The following is a 17,053-nucleotide window of genomic DNA, read 5'->3' as shown; positions in this document are numbered from 1 at the left end:
TATTCCCTAAAAGGAAGTCTCAGATGTTACTCAAAGCACTTATCAATCACTCACGTGGGCAGAAAATGACAAGCAAATTGCAGGCCCCATCAAACATTCCTTATGCTGATGCATCCGTAAGACAACCTATGGGGAGGACTCCCACTGAGCAGTGAACGTTTATGAGCAAAGTGATTAAAAGCTGCTTCAAATCCAGCTTTAAAACTGGTGAACAAAGCAGTAACTCAGTAGCGGTTTCCCCAGGACCCCGTACACAATTATTGCAATCCAGTGGGGGTGCATGTCTGCCTGCGGGAGAGGGGGGAGCAGTGCTGCCGAGCCGCAGGCTCAGGCCCATCTCTGCTAAAGCCTGGCTGAGCCCTTCTCTGCTCGAGTCACCTTGGGCCAGTGAACACCCCTGCGAAACAGGAGATACCTAAGTCATAGGGTTGTTGTGAGAAATAGGGGTAGGTGGTCATTACTGTTCTGAAAGCTTATAGAATGGTGCCACGTGTGCAGCAGGAGGTCAATACAAGAAGAACTAACACTTATCTAGAGCTTGCGTTGCATGCCACACATTGCTTTAAGAACTTTAAGTGTATTGTTTATTTAATCCTCTCAATACCACCAAGGCAAGGACTAATGTTGCCTGCATTTTATAAGAGAGGAAAATGAGGAAAAGCAGTAAGTTCCCACATCTAATAAGTGAAAGAATTGGGACTCAGACTCAAGCTTCATGCTCTTCACCCATAAATGGTGATGACGCTTTGTCCTGAGAATGACTCATAGAAGACAAGATGGTGTCAACAAACTGTGTCTTCTTTTTTTCTCGCCCCTAATTCCCTCCACCCTGGGAAACTTGCTCTGCATGCACTCTGAGGGGGACTCAAGCCTTGTAGGAGCCCCCGAAACCTGCAGGGACTGCTGAGTCCAAGCTAAACTGCTCTGGGCTGAGGGGAAATCACTCCAGAGCCTTTTCTAGCTTTGCTATGGGCACTCAGCCTAACCTTTATTTTGTAACTGATTTACCCTGCCCAGAAGTCAGCCTCAGCTACTTTCTGTGAGAACTGGGTAGACCCAGGAAATACTCTGCTGGCCAACCAGAAAATTAAATAAGAAAGTCATCGGGCCCTGAAGCTTAATACTCAAATGCCAAACAACTTAGAACAATGAGTCACTCTTTCAAAATAGAAATAGTTGTCTTCCAATGTCTTAGTTCTTGCAGAATAACATAGCGTCATAGTTAAAAACATAGCCTGTGACTGGGCGCGGTGGCTCATGCCTGTAATCCCAGCACTTTGAGAGGCCGAGGCAGGCGGATCACGAGGTCAGGAGTTTGAAACCAGCCTGGCCAACACGGTGAAACCCCATCTCTACTAAAAATACAAAAATTAGCTGGGCGTGGTGGCGCACGCCTGTAATCCCAGCTACTCAGGAGGCTGTGGCAGGAGAATTGCTTGAACCCGGGAGGTGGAGGTTGCAGTGAGCCGAGATCATGCCATAGAACTCCAACTCTGGGCTACAGAGCAAGACTCCATCCCAGGTAAAAATAAATAAATAAAATAAAGTAAAAAATAAAAAATAAAATAGTTGGCTGGGTGCGGTGGCTCATGCCTGTAATCCCAGCACTTTGGGAGGCCCAGATGGGTGGATCACAAGGTTAGGAGATCGAGACCATCCTGGTTAACACGGTGAAACCCCGTATCTACTAAAAGTACAAAAAATCAGCCGATGGCAGGTGGCTGTAGTCCTAGCTACTCGGAAGGCTGAGGCAGGAGAATGGCATGAACCCGGGAGACGGAGCTTGCAGTGAGCCAAGATTGTGCCACTGCACTCTGGCCTGGGGGACAGAGCAAGACTCCATCTCAAAAAAATAAATAATAAATAAAATAAAATAAAAACCACAGCCTGCAAGCCAGAGCTCTAGTACCAGCTCTAGCTGCGTGACCTTTAGCAAGTTTCTTAACCTCTCTGTGCAACAGTTTCCTTATTTTTTATCATGAGAATAATAGGTTCTACCTCAGAAGTGGTTGTGGGGATTAATGAATTGTGTTTCTATAAGTCATGTCTTTCTTGCCTTTCCCTATAAAGATCAAACAAATTCCCCTATGTTAAATTACTCATTTTGATAACTATGTGAGAAGATGATGCACAGATGGCTTTTAAGAACACTAATGACCATGTTCCTAAATACTTTGGAATATGCCTGGCACATAATAAGAGCTATATAAATATTAGCTTGTATAACTATTATTATTCTATTGTGTTTCAGTCCAGGCATATAGGCTTTGCAGCAATGTCTTTAAAGAATTTTTCTTGAAAATCTTTTTCCTATTTTTACCCTCTCACTACTAACCACCCATCCCCTCTAAATCCCCTCCCCACCATCTCATCTTTTCCTTAAAAGCAAAGGAAATTACATTTAAAAGCCTCGTGGAATTACAACACTCAACATGCTCATAAAAGTCAGGAAATGCAAAAGTTAGTATTCTCTGAAGACACTAAGTCAGTATAGTGGCTCTAACGTAAACATTTCACATTTCGGAGGGCTCAGTGTAGCCTCTTGAAGATTCTGGTGGTGAGTTTTGAGGTCTTCACAACTGCCCCCGCCTCACCAACTGCTCTTGTCTTGTAGAATGCCTCCTATGGGCATCAGGTGACCTCTGGACCTGTCATTTCAAAGGAATACTGCCCCTGCTCCAGACTCACAGCCATCTCATAGAGCAGCGCTTCTCGCACTTAAGCATCAGAATCCCCTGGCAGGTCTGCCAAAACACAGATCGCCAGGCCCCACTCCTGGAGTTTCAGACTCAGTAGATCTGAGGTGGGGCCTGATAATCTGCATTTCCATCAAGCGCCCAGAGGATGCTGATGCCACTGGTATGGACCACATTTTGGGAACCACTGCATGGACACTTCTCTCCACTAGAAATATACTTCCCTCACTTCAAATCCCATAGAGCTCCTCCAGCTGCACCAAAAATTGAATGAAAAATTCCGTTCGTGGCGGGGAGCGGTGGGTAGCTCACGCCTGTAATCCCAGCACTTTGGGAGGCCAAGGTGGGCGGATCACAAGGTCAGGAGATCGAGACCATCCTGGCTAATACGGTGCAACTCCATCTCTACTAAAAATACAAAAAAATTAGCCGGGCATTGTGGCGGGCGCCTGTAGTCCCAGCTACTCGGGAGGCTGAGGCAGGAGAATGGTGTGAACCCGGGAGACGGAGCTTGCAGTGAGCTGAGATCTCGCCACTGCACTCCAGCCTGGGCAACAAAGCGAGACTCTGTCTAAAAAAAAAAAAAAAAAAAAAAAAATCTGTTCGTGAATGTATATGATTCCTCAATTTTTTAAGAAATGGAAAACAAATTCTGTTCCAACTCCAACACAGCCTAGACAAAACAAGACTCACCTCAGCTGCTTCACTCAATCTACACACGCACCCTTTGTCTTTTCCGCCTGTATCTTTGCACAGATGCTCAGGATGGTGTGTGTGTTTAGACATCTCCAACCCTGCTTGTTTACATGTACACATTTGCGTTTTTTCTTCTCCCCCATTAAACTATAAAGTCCTTGAATGTCTTTCTCGCCAAGGCTCCAAAGCACCTGATGCTGAACACACGGTGGGTGTCGAATAAATGCAGCTGACTGATAAAAATGTCGACTCTATTATTGTACCTGGTAAGCAAAGTGAACAGATATTGCCATGAGAACTTAAAACTCTGCATCAGAGACCAAAGTGTGTTTATTTTTGCAGCATTAATATAGTCAAAAGATGACTTTCCACTCATATATAAATATGCGATATGTTGCCAATCAGCATTTTAAATGCTTTGATGCCATTCTCAGAAATACCATCTGTGCATCATCTTCTCACATAGTTATCAAAATGAGTAATTTAACATAGGGGAATTTGTTTTATCCTTATAGGGAATTGCAAGAAAGACATGAGTTATGGAAATATTAGTGTCATTGTAATCAACTTTGATTGTATGGGACATTCAAGGATGTGCAGCAACCATATCTCAATCTTTCCATAATTAAATAAAGGAATGATATTAGCCCTGAAGGTTATTGATGAGAGTATTTTCTGAGAGTTAATAATTAACTCAAAGTTGTTATTATTATTATGTACTGATTTACAAATCACATTTAATTACATGATCAAAAGGATGAGATCATTATTGTTTTACCTATTGAACAGCTAGGATTTGAACTGCACCAAGTTAAGGATACAGTATATTACCAGTCGTTCCCAAGCAAACAAAGACTTTTAGAGAGACAATAAGAAAGCTTGTCTTCTGTCCTAATGTCCTGTGAGGTCTAGAATATACATTAACCATAATGACATTGGAGGTCAAATATTTACCCAATACTGTTGAAAGAAGTCAGTGTTATACCTAGTCCCATGCGATATGAAAATATGTGGTCTTTGAGCAGATTTTTTTTTTTTTAAGATTTGGTGCTTAGCGGGGAGTGGTGGCTCACGCCTGTAATCCCAGCACTTTGGGAGGCTGAGGCCACCTGAGGTCAGGAGTTCAAGACCAGCCTGGCCAACATGGTGAAACCCCATCTCTACTAAAAATACAAAAATTAGCCAGGCATGGTGGTGGGTACCCATAATCCCAGCTACTCTGGAGGCTGAGGCAGGAAAATTGCTTGAACCTGGGAGGAAGAGGTTGCAGTGAGCCGAGATCGTGCCACTGCACTCCAGCCTGGGTGACAGAGTGAGACTCCGTCCCAAAAAAAAAAAAAGAGTTGATGCTACATCTAACCTTCTACTGATTATATTCTTTTCCCATCATTAAATTAAGGAGAATTTTGCTGGTGCATTCTGAACATTTAGTTTCTTTCAGCTTAAATCTTTCTGAAGTTCAACCAGGGACCAATAATGAGTTCTAACTGAGAATAAGTGTAGGTTGTTTCTGAATTTTTAAAAAAGTGATTTCATGCTATTGTTACTTTCATAATGAAACTTAGTGACATCTGGGTTGATATCTTTTTCTGGTCTGATTCCCAGTGTTGCTTTTATACACCCAAGTCAGATCTTGTTTTATAAAAGAAGCTGTATTCTTTCACTTGAGCTGGCCTTTTCTTACACATACCACATAATTACAGGCAACACACCTCCCCTTCTTGCAATTAATTCATCTTTCCCTCCAAAGAAATTAGGACAGTAGAGGATAAAGGGTACTCTTTTGTCTTTACAGGTTGAAATCACATGTTGCTGTATTACATACAGATTTTAAGCTAGTCAAACTTTTGGCTTATGGAGTAAATTTAGAACCGAAAGGGCAGATGCTACACATTAAGATATGCCAAGAGCAACCATGGTCAAGAAAACCTGGAAAATAATCTTGATTCTTCTCTGCTATTCCAAAAGCAGAGTTAGAACTGACTTCAAAGGAAACTGATCAATACTTGGGCTAATTCCGAGAAGATGAGAATTCAGTTTAGTTTAACTGGTGCTAAAAACTGTAGATAGGTATGAAAGCAATAGTCCACACAAACCCAGTGTTCAAGAAAGTTAGAGAACACTAAAGGAATGATAAGGGGTCAAAAGCTTTTGTGGCAAAGTATTTTATTTTCCAGGATTGTGTCGCGGTTTATTTTCTGAATTGTATTGAGTTTCCAGTTAATAGACTCCTCCTAGACTTTGGAATCAGTAAAAGACAGTAATCAGTGGTGTAACTAAGCAGCATATTTTCATTAATAAATACACATTTTTAAAAAGCCTTTTAAAATGCCTTTGGTGAGGAAATTCTTAGTGTGAAAAAAAATTTTTAAATCTTTTTATTTGTTTATTAAGTTTAACCCTGTGGCATAAAAGAACTAAGCCTTAAATGAAATGATCTAGAATCAAGCCCATTTTCTGCAATTCACTTATAGGAGAATGCTGGCAACTTAGCATCTCTGCAAATGGACACTGGTTTATTTGCTGAAGAGTCATACAGAGCTTGAGCTCATCGCATACAAATTAATTGGGAATGTTTTAGGCTGAATCTTTTACAATTTTCTGGCAAGTCTCACATTTGTACCTGTTTGCTTTACTCAGTTATTGCCTACTGCAAAATCAATTTTGTCTCCATAAAAAATTCTTTGCAAGTTCCCAAATATGTAATTTCATCTATCAGCAAACTTTCAGAATCTTCTCAGCTACAATATTTCCATGTATCTCTGAAGACATGTTCCTTTGAAGCTTAATGCTTTTGAGAAAACATGCCTCAGAGGCCAGTCAAATTCTATGATGCTGTTCGGGACTGCTCCCTGTGATGGATGTAATTTGGCAATCTGGCGGAATATGCACATGAGCTTTGGAATCAGACCTGTATTCAGGTCCCAGCCCACTACTCAGTGCCTGTGAGATCTGTGAGATTTTACTCAACCCACCCAAACCTCACTTTCCTCCTCATTTATAAAATAGAGATGATAATAACTACCTCATGGAATTATTGTAAAAATTAAATAATGTACTTCAGCCACTTTGAAGAATGTCAGCAGATAGTAGCCACTCAATAATGGTGACTTCTTATTATTGCTGTTTAGTTAATATTAAGTAGCTTCCTCTTAAGTCTTCCTTTCACATTCTGTTTTTTCTTTTTTTTTCTTTGAGACAGCATCTCGCTCTGTTGCCCAAGCTGGAGTTCAGTTGTGTAATATCTGCTCACTGCAACCTCCACCTCCCAGGTTAAAGCCATTCTCCTGCACCAGCCTCCCAAATAAATGGGATTACAGGCGTGCACCACAATGCCAGACTAATTTTTTGTGTTTTCAGCAGTAACAGGGTTTTACCATGTTAGCCAGGCTGGTCTTGAACTCCTGACCTCAAGTGATGCACCTGCCTCAGCCACGCAAACTGCTGGGATTACAGGCGTGAGCCACCACTCCCAGCTCACATTAGCTTTAAAATACATTGACGTTTTGCTCAGAAATAGCTCATTCACATTATTCTGTATTAATTTGCTAGGGCTATCATAACAAAATGCCACAAACAGGGTGGCTTAAATAACCGAAATTTATTTTCTCACAGTGATGGCGGCTAGTAGTCCAAGATCAAGGTGTGGGCAGGTATGATTTCTCCTGAGACTTCTCTCCTTGGCTTGAAGATGGCCACCATCCACCTGTGTCCTCACACGGCTTATTCCCTGGGCCTGCGATTCCCTGGTGCCTCTTTGTGTGCTTGAATCTTTTTTTTTTTTTTTTTTTTTTTTTTGAGACCTAGTCTCGCTCTGTCGCCCAGGCTGGAGTGCGGTGGCGCCATCTTAGCTCACTGCAAGCTCCGCCTCCCGGGTTCCCGCCATTCTCCTGCCTCAGCCTCCCGAGTAGCTGGGACTACAGGCACCCGCCACCACGCCCGGCTAATTTTTGTATTTTTAGTAGAGACGGGGTTTCACCGTGTTAGCCAGGATGGTCTCGATCTCCTGACCTCGTGATCTGCCCGCTCGGCCTCCCAGGGTGCTGGGATTACAGGCGTGAGCCACCGCACCCGGCCTTTGTGCTTGAATCTTCTAGTGGGATACATTTTGGATATTTCTCCCCACCCAAACCTCATGTTGAATTGTAATCTCCAGTGCTGGAGTGGGGGGCCTAGTTGGAGGTGTTTGGATCATAGGGGTGGGGTCCTTCATGGCTTGGTGCTGTCGTCACGGTAGTGAGTTCTTGCATGATCTGCTCCTTAAGAAGTGTGTGTGGCATCTTTCCCCCACAACACTCTCTGTCTTGCCCCTGTTTTTACTATGTAACCTGTAAGCTCCCAAGTTGCCTTCTACCATGAGTAAAAGCTTCTTGAGGTCTTACCAGAAGCCATGCTTCTCCTACAGCCTGCAGAACCATAAATCAATTAAACCTCTTTTCTTTATGAATTATCCAGCCTCACCATGTGCGGTGACACAGTCCTGTAATCCCAGCACATTGAGAGGCCGAGGCGGATGGATCACTTGAGGTCGTGAGTTGGAGACCAGCCTGACCAACATGGTGAAACCCTGTCTCTGCTAAATACAAAAAAAAAAAAAAAAAAAAAAATTAGCCAGGTGTGGTGGCACATGCTTGTAATCCCAGCTACTTGGGAGGCTGAGGCAGGAGAATTACTTGAACCCGGGAGGCGGAGTTTGCAGTGAGCCGAGATCAGTCCTCTGCACTCCAGCCTGGGCGACAGAGTGAGATTCCATCTCAAAATAATAATAATAATAAATAAATAAACTATCCAGTCTCAGATATTCCTTTATAGGAATGCAAGAATGGGCAAACATATGGTATCTCTTGTTATTAGGACGGCAGTGAGACTAGATGAAGGCCGACCCTAACAATGACCTCATTTTAACTTCATCACCTCTTTAAAGACCCTGTCTCCAAAAACACTCACATTCTGAGGTACGTGGGGGTTAGGACTGTAATACATGAATTTTGAGGGACACAATTCGGCCCATAATACTCTACTCCAACACACTGTCTAACACTGATTGACCCACAAATTGCTCTTCACTCACTTGATGTATTTATTCAATATCCAGTCCTCAAGGATGTATTCAGTGCTTCCTTCAGACTAGATGTGACACCTGGGGAAGAAGGAACTCTTCATAGTGAGACTATAACACCATCACTCTTGTCAAGCTCACAATTTCATGAAAAAGCCAGGTAATTTTCTCAAATTATGATTTAGTATAAAAGAGTTAAGAAAGGAGGCCGGGTGCAGTGGCTCACGCCTGTAATCCCAGCACTTTGGGAGGCCGATGCAGGCAGATTACGAGGTCAGGAGTTCGAGACCAGCCTGACCAACATGGTGAAACCCCGTCTTTCCTAAAAATACAAAAATTAGCCAGGCGTTCTGGTGAGCGCCTGTAATCCCAGCTACTCAGGAGGCTGAGGCAGGAGAATCACTTGAACCCAGGAAGCAGAGGTTGCAGTGAGCTGAGAACGCGCCACTGCACTCTAGCCTGGGCAACAGACTGAGACTCTGTCTCAAAAAAAAAAAAAAAAAAAAGAGTTAAGAAAATAGCAGACAAATGAATCTTTTTAAAATACGACATCTTTTTTTGTTTTTGTTTTTGTTTTTCTTTTTGAGACAGAGTCTTACTCTGTTGCCCAGGCTAGAGTGCAGTAGTGTGGTCATGGCTCACTGCAAGCCTCGACCTCCTGGGCTCAAGTGATCCTCTTACCTCAGCCTCCTGAGTAGCTGGGACCACAGGTACATACCACCACACCTAGCAAATTAAAAAAAAAAAAAAAAAAATTTGTAGAGACAAGGTCTTGCCATGTTGTCCAGGCTAGTCTCGGACTCCTGGACTCAAGCGATCCTCGTGCTTCAGCTTCCCAAAGTGCTGGGATTACCGGTGTGAGCCACCGTGCCCAGCAAAGAGCACATCTTAAAGGATGAATACGAGTTGATTGGGGTAAAGGACAGTGGCTGAAGGAGGTTTCAGGCAAAAGTATTGGGAAAGATGAGTTACCTTAATCAGAAGTTGACTAATGATCACAAAATCAGAACAAGGGAAAGAAGATCAATGGTGGTGGGGAAAGCACTCTTGCACCTACAGATTGAGGGGGACCCTGAGCTGTCTCTGGCTGACTACAGAGAACAGCTCTCGGAGTGCAGATTTTGTCTGATACCCAGATCTTACGTCTTTCTGCTTGGTGAGCAACAAGCATTGCCTCTATGATCTCCATTTACTATGCTGGCCACCTATGCTTTAATGAGATACCGCTTCTCGTCTTCCAAATGTATTCTCTTTATTTTCTAAATAATTTGCCTATAAATGTAAATGATAAAATGTAGGTGACTTTGGCAAAGAAACAAACAAGCAAAAACAAAAAACCCTGGCCCTTATCATTTGAGCATTTGAATATTTCAGGGTTTTTTTTTTTTTTTTTTTTTTTTTTGAGACGGAGTTTCGCTTTTGTTGCGCAGGCTGGACTATGATGGCACGATCTTGGCTCACGGCAACCTCCACCTCCTGGGTTCAAGCAATTCCCAGCCTCAGCCTCCTGAGTAGCTGGGATTACAGGCATGTGCCACCATGCCCAGCTAATTTTGTATTTTTAGTAGAGACGGGGTTTCTCCACGTTGGTCAGCATGGTCTCGAACTCCCAACCTCAGGTTATCCATCTGCCTTGGCCTCCCAAAGTGCTGGGATTACAAGGCATGAGCCACCACGCCCAGCCCAAATATTTCTGTTTTAAGAGGTGCGTGCTTGGTGCTCTGGTGGCAAGAGCTTCCCAGGGCTGCATGCCCATTATATCCCAGTTACACGTTTCCTTTACCTCACTTAGTCCTCTAGAAGAGCCTTTTTTTTCTTGTTTTTGAGACAGGATCTCACTCTGTCATGCAGGCTGGAGTGCAGTGGATCATGGTTCACTATGGCCTCAAACTCCTGGACATAGAGATCCTCCCACTTCAGCCTCCCGAGTAGCTGGGACTACAGGCACATGCCACCACACCCAGCTAATTTTTAACTTTTTTGTAGAAATGGGGTCTGGCTGTGTTTGCCAGGCTGAACTCAAACTCCTGGACTCAAGCGATCCTTCCACCTCGATCCCCTAAAGTGCTCGGATTATAGGCGTGAGCTACCATGCCTGGCCTTCAGCAGCCTTATGAAGGGAAGGTTTCAGTCTTATTCACTTTGTATAGATGCAGAAACAGAAAGTTGAGCAAATAGCTTGCCCAAGGCCACGCAGTCACCCAGCGGCAAGGCACAGACTTGACCCCAGGTCATCTGACTTCAAAGCCAAAGCACTAACACCAGGATTTGAACTGGGGCCAAGCAGTAAGGACACGCTCGCTGACCTGCTGTGAAATGAAAACAGCAAAAACCAAAAGACTAAGGACCTTTCACATGGGGATAGGTTAAATAGATCTTCCTCCTTGTGAGGCACATGTTTATCTTCTGCTGTCCACATGGTAACCATTGTGATCTTGAACTTTCCATTTTTCTTTTTCTTTTTTTTTTCTTTTTTGAGACTGAGTTTCACTCTTGTTGCCCAGGCTGGAGTATAGTGGGCTATCTCGGCTCACTGCAACCTCCATCTCCCAGGTTCAAGTGATTCTTCTGCCTCAGTCTCCTGAGTAGCTGGAATTACAGGCATGCACCACTACACCCAGCTAATTTTGTATGTTCAGTAGAGACAGAGTTTCTCCATGTTAGTCAGGCTGGTCTCAAACTCCTGACCTCAGGTGAGCCGCCCGCCTCGGCCTCCCAAAGTGCTGAGATTACAGGCGTGAGCCACCGCATCCGGGCAAACTTTCCATTTTTCATTGCCTGACTTTTAAGTGCTGCCACCTCACCTCCCCCAATGAGGACCCATTTCTTAAATGCATTTATATTTACAGGAGAGTAAGTGAATAGATCATATAATGGCTTTCTTCTGCTGTGGTTTCCACAAGAGTGAAAAGTCCAGCCCTTTCTTATCATAACTGGCTGGAAACATTCCACATCGGAGATGTCAAGTCATAACAATGTGGGGGGAAATAACCCACTTTGCTCTCAGAACTACACAGTGCTATAGAAAAGACATTCTTAAAAGCTGTCTGCAATGTCCTACATTAATTTCCTCTGGTAAGGCATCTCAGACAAAGGGGTCTTATAAATGGATTAAATGTGGCTGGGTGCAAAAGTACAGTAAGCCCCCTGTGAGATGCTTTTGAGGGTGGACACCAAAACAGGGGCTTCCTTCACGAGGGTTCCCAGCAAACAGCTGACTTGAAGTTTTGTGGCCAGTAATAACCTCCTTCAAAATAAACCACTTATACTGTTGGCTTGACAGTGCCCCATCAATTATACCAAGAATGTGTGGCTTTTCTACCCTGGCAAACATCGTCCATGTTGACAAAAGTATAAACAGAGGGAGGAGGATGGAGTGCTCCTTCAGTGCTGTCGCTGAGCTCTGCCGTTGTTTGGCCCGTGCCTGGGCTCAGCATCTTCCACAGCTGGAAGAAGTCTGGGATGGGGCCAGCATGGTGGCTCATGCCTGTAATCCCAGCACTTTGGGAGGCTGAGGCGGGTGGATCACGTGAGGTCAGGAGTTCGAGACCAGCCTGACCAATATGGTGAAACCCCATCTCTACTAAAAATACAAAAATTAGCCAGGTATGGGTGGCGTGCACCTCAGCTACTCCGGAGGCTGAGACAGGAGAATTGCTTGAACCTGGGAGGCGGAGGTTGCAATGAGCCGAGATCGCACCACTGCTGCACTCCAACCTGAGCAATAGAGCAAGACTCCGTCTAAAAAAAAAAAAAAAAAAAAAGTAGACGTCTGGGATGGGGAAGAGCACAACCCATCCCAGCATTTCCAAGACCAAATGGATCAAGGTTGGGTCATAGAGAAGTTTGGAAACTGCAGGACAAGATTAGGTTACAACAAGCCATCTGGGGAGCTAGAATGAGCCCACGGAGCAGCAGCACTCACTAGGGTATGGGATAAGGTCCGGGCTTGGATTGCTCAGCCAGTGGAGACATGGGTGCCAGAGTGGGAGAGGCATCAAGATACTGTTTCTCATATCTGGCCCATATGCTGAGCAATCACTACTTGGACCAGAGGTCAACATAAGTTTTTATTCCTTCCCTCAAAATGTAGTCTTTGATAAGCCCATAAGGAAGGAGAGAGGTTTGCAGAGCAATAGTCATTGATCCTAACTCACATCCATGGAGATACAGCATGACTCAGATCCACTGAGAATCAAAGAGAGAAACCGGCCACGCGTGATCATCCATTTCATCAACTCACTCACTCAGCTGAACTTTGTGCACTGGTAGCCCTGGAGCATTCATCATCTCAGAGTCAGAAAAGTCATGCCCCTCTCGTTGGGGACAGCCCCAGACTCAGGGAGAGGAGACGGCCATTTCTACCCAACACACCTCAGAAAAGAACATTTCCTGGGAAGGGTGAGGCAGGCATGTGGAGAAAGGGACAAGTAAGAAATTACAGATATGGCCAAGCACAGCGGCTCACGCCTGTAATCCCGGCACTTTGGGGGCCAAGGCGGGCGGATCACCTGAGGTCAGGAGTTTGAGACCAGCCTGGCCAACATGGTGAAACCCTGTCTCTAGTAAAAATACAAAAAAATCAGCTGGGCGTGGTGGCACATGCCTGTAATCCCAGGGAGGCTGAGCCATGAGAATTGCTTGAACCCAGGAGGTGGAGGTTGGAGTGAGCAGAGATTGCACCACTGCACTCCAGCCTGGGTGACAAGAGTGAAACTCCATCTCAAAAAAAAAAAAAAAAAGAAAAGAAAAGAAAAAAAGAAAAGAAATTACAGAATGTGGAGCCTGGAGGATCTCTTCAGAAAGATCATAATTTGCATAAAACAACAACTTCAAAATTCCTCTAAACTCAAAACAACTTTCGTAGGCCACTCCCCAGATCACAACAAGAAACAATTTTGTCTGATGCTTATTCTGAAGTGCTGTGCCTTGAAATCATAGCTCTATAGTTTTATTTGGGTTTTCTTTAGTTAAGTAACACAAGTAATCACTAAACTAATATCCCTATAAAACTTAATTGAGCCTTTCTCCTAAATAATTTTTTGCTCTTAAAAATGAAACCAAATATGACAACAACAGTGGAAAGAAAAAAAAAATCTCAAAAAAAGGCCCTATGTTCAGGAAATGAGAAAATTAAAATGAAGACAAAAATTCTTGCACTTACACCAAATAAATCATATCATACTGAGTGTCATCCAAACCAAGATTTTTTTCTCAAGGAAACTGCAAACAAGATGGTTTGAAATTAAAGTCTTCATTCTCCACCCAGCCAAGCAATCTCCCAGAAAGTCAGTCTCCATTTATGTCCTGAGGTATCCGGAGAAGGATGTTCCACTGCTGGTTTCAGCTGGCTGCATTCTGTCTGAGATTGGAGTTTTTCACAGGAGTGCATTACACATACATACACAGTGCGTGTGTGTGTGTGTGTGTGTGTGTGTGTGTGTGTGTGGTTGCAGGAGCCTGCAGCAGCATTCAGAAGTACCAAGAAATCATTGTCCTGAAGGGTAGAATAAGTACCATGCCAAACACTGTGTGGACAAGCTGCTGTGGCTATACCAGCAGATAGGCTGCTCACCTGTCTTCAACACCCCTCTTTCCTCCCAGGCATGTTCAGCCCTTCTTTAGACAAGAAAGGGAAAGAAACTTGAGGAGAGGCTGGGCACGGTGGTTCCTGCCTGTAATCCCAGCACTTTGGGAGACCGATGTGGGTGGATCGCCTGAGGTCAGGAGTTCAAGACCAGGCTGGGCAACATGGTGAAACCCTGTTTCTACAAAAATACAAAAAAGTAGCCAGGCATGACGGCAGGTGCCTGTAATCTCAGCTACTCTGGAGGCTGAGGCAGGAGAATCACTTGAACCCGGGAGACAGAGGTTGCAGTGAGCTGAGATCACATCACTGCACTCCAGCCTGGGTGACAGAGCGAGACACTGTCTCAAAATTAAAAAAGAAAAGAAAAGAAAAGAAGGAAGGAAGGGAAGAAGGAAGGAAGGAAGGAAGGAGACAAAGGAAGGAAGGAAGGAAAGAAAGAAAGAAACTTGAGGTGACACTGAGCTAGGCAAGAGGGGCACATGCATCAAATAAGGCAGGCCAACTTCCAGCTACTCAAAAATCCAGAGGATGTTGTTTTACCTTCCAGATTATTCATGACAATTTATGGAACTGACGAGGAGAAAATGTGACTGTTAGGATGTTGAGAAAAAGAGATGCATGACTTCACAGTGCATACATATTTCAAAACATGATGTTGTACGCCATTACACAAATTGTATAAACATACCCAACTTTTTTTTCTTTTTTTTTTTTTTTTTAGACAGAGTCTTGCTCTGGCGCCCAGGCTGGAATGCAGTGGTGCAATCTCGGCTCACTGCAACCTCCACCTCCTGGGTTCAAGTAGTTCTCCTGCCTCAGCCTCCCAAGTAGTTGGGATTACAAGCACACACCACCATGCCCGGCTGTTTTGTATTTTTAGTAGAGACGGGGTTTCACCATGTGGGCCAGGCTGGTTTCGAACTCCTGACCTCAAGTGATTCGCCCACCTCGGCCTCCCAAAGTGCTGGGATTACAGGCATGAGCCACCACGCCTGGCTGAATATACACAATTTTTATTGGTCCAAATTTAAAACAAAGGTATGAATGTAGTGGCAGGAAAGACTAGAAGTGAGGGATGGTCATTCAGATACTTGTCTCAGCTAAATCCAGGCTCAGCCTCTTGAGTGTCACCCTTTATCTTCAAATGGTGGACTCTGGCTGGCAGTTTGGAACTTTTGGACTTCCTCTATTGCACCGAAGATATTTATTTGGGTAGTTGGGCCTGATTCCTCTTAAAGTGGTAACATAAAAAGTCTCTTGCCAGGTGTGGTGGCTCACACCTGTAATCCCAACATTTTGGGAGGCCAAGACATGAGGATTGCTTGAGGCCAGGATTTTCAGACCAGCCTGGGCAACAAAGCAAGACCCCTGTCTCTACAAAAATTATGGGCTTGGTGGCACTGTAGTTCCAGCTATTCGGGAGGCTGAGGCAGAAGGCTGAGGTGGGAAGATTGCTTGAACCCAAAAGTTCCAGGCTGCAGTAAGTTAGGATCACACCACGGCACTCCAGCCTGGGTGATAAAGCGAGACTCTGTCTCTTAAAAAAAAAAAAAAAAAAAAAAAAAAAAAAACTCCCTTATTTTATAAGTTGGAGAAACTGCAGGAAAACTCAGAGTGGAGAAGCCTAATAGACAGTTTCCCTCAAACTTACCATGTTTTCCCTTCTTCCTTTCATTCTGTGTTCCTCCAACCCCCACCCTTTTTGTCGTTTTCCTGTAACTTATTCAGTCATCTTTTCCCTGGAACCTACAGTGAATACATCCCTTTTAAACCGAGAAATGACTCCTGAAAATTTCTCAAGGCAAAATTCCTTCAATTCCAGCAATCATATAATAAACTCCTATTATGAGCAAAGCATCCCATTATGAGCTTTAGAGAATACAAAAACATGCAAGCCCTGTGTATTTAGTTATCTATTGGCGCATAACAAATTACCCCCAAATTTAGCAACTTAGAGCAATAAAGATTTATCATCTCACAGTTTCTGTGGCTCAGGAATGGAGACGCAGCTTAACTGAGTGGTTCTAGCTCAGGGTCATTCTTAAGGCTTCAAATCAAGGCGCCTCTCCTCGCAGCCTCACCCCAGAACCTCTCTAGCAGGACGACTGGGCTTGTTCACGTGGTGGCCGGGCTGAGAGGGAGAAGAATTCAGTAAGTCTGGGGCGAAGCCTGAGAATTTGCATTTCAGGTGATGCTGATGGCTGGGTCCAGGGACTGCACTCTGAGAAACACAGACTTGAGCAAAGGTTCAGAAGTACAGCATATTGGGAAAGTAGCAAATAGATCTTTTTATTTGTCAATTTTGACTGATTCAGTTAGTTTCCTGATCCTCTTAGAAACAGTGGAAATGAAAGGCATCAGTCTATACTTAATGAATGTTTAAAATTTAGAAACGTTTGGTGCTGGGGGGCATTTAGAGAATATAAACCCATCATTCTACAAATGAGCAAAGTGAGGGTAAGAAAACAGGCTGAAACAGATCGTAGAAGTTTTCTTTAAAGTTAAATGGGTTTGTGTGGGTCCCTCACTCAGGAGCTCCTGCAAGAAAGAAAGAGCTTCTTTGCCTTTGGAGTCTTAGTGCTTTCTGTTTGAAATGAGGTAGTTTGTGATGGATTCTCCCAATAGAATACTCTCCCGTTATAAAATGCATATGCCCATACTTTGGCATAGAAGCGAGGCTGAAAGAACTCTCAGAAAATCTCTGAGTCCATTAGACAAGTTTCCCTGTGCAAATGGATCTATGTAGCTCCTTCCTGGCTTCTATGTGATGAGAAGCCTTAGTCACACGTCCGCCAACTCCACAGAGACTGTTGTCCTTTTTCTTTCACAGTGTCTCAGGTATATAAATTTGGCTGCCTAACCTTGTCTGCAAAACTTGGATTTGGGACACCATTCCTTTTTAAAACCCAAATAATTAGTAAAACAAAATCTAAATGCAAACTGGGGATGAACCCATCTTGACTCCTGAAATATGCTTTCTTTAGAAAGAGGGTAGTGAAGCTCTGCAGTTTA

Source organism: Macaca fascicularis, chromosome 15 (genome assembly GCF_037993035.2).
Source record: "Macaca fascicularis isolate 582-1 chromosome 15, T2T-MFA8v1.1".
Lineage (NCBI taxonomy): Eukaryota > Metazoa > Chordata > Mammalia > Primates > Cercopithecidae > Macaca > Macaca fascicularis.
The sequence above is the reverse complement of the archived record's forward strand: the minus strand, read 5'-3'. Positions refer to the sequence as shown.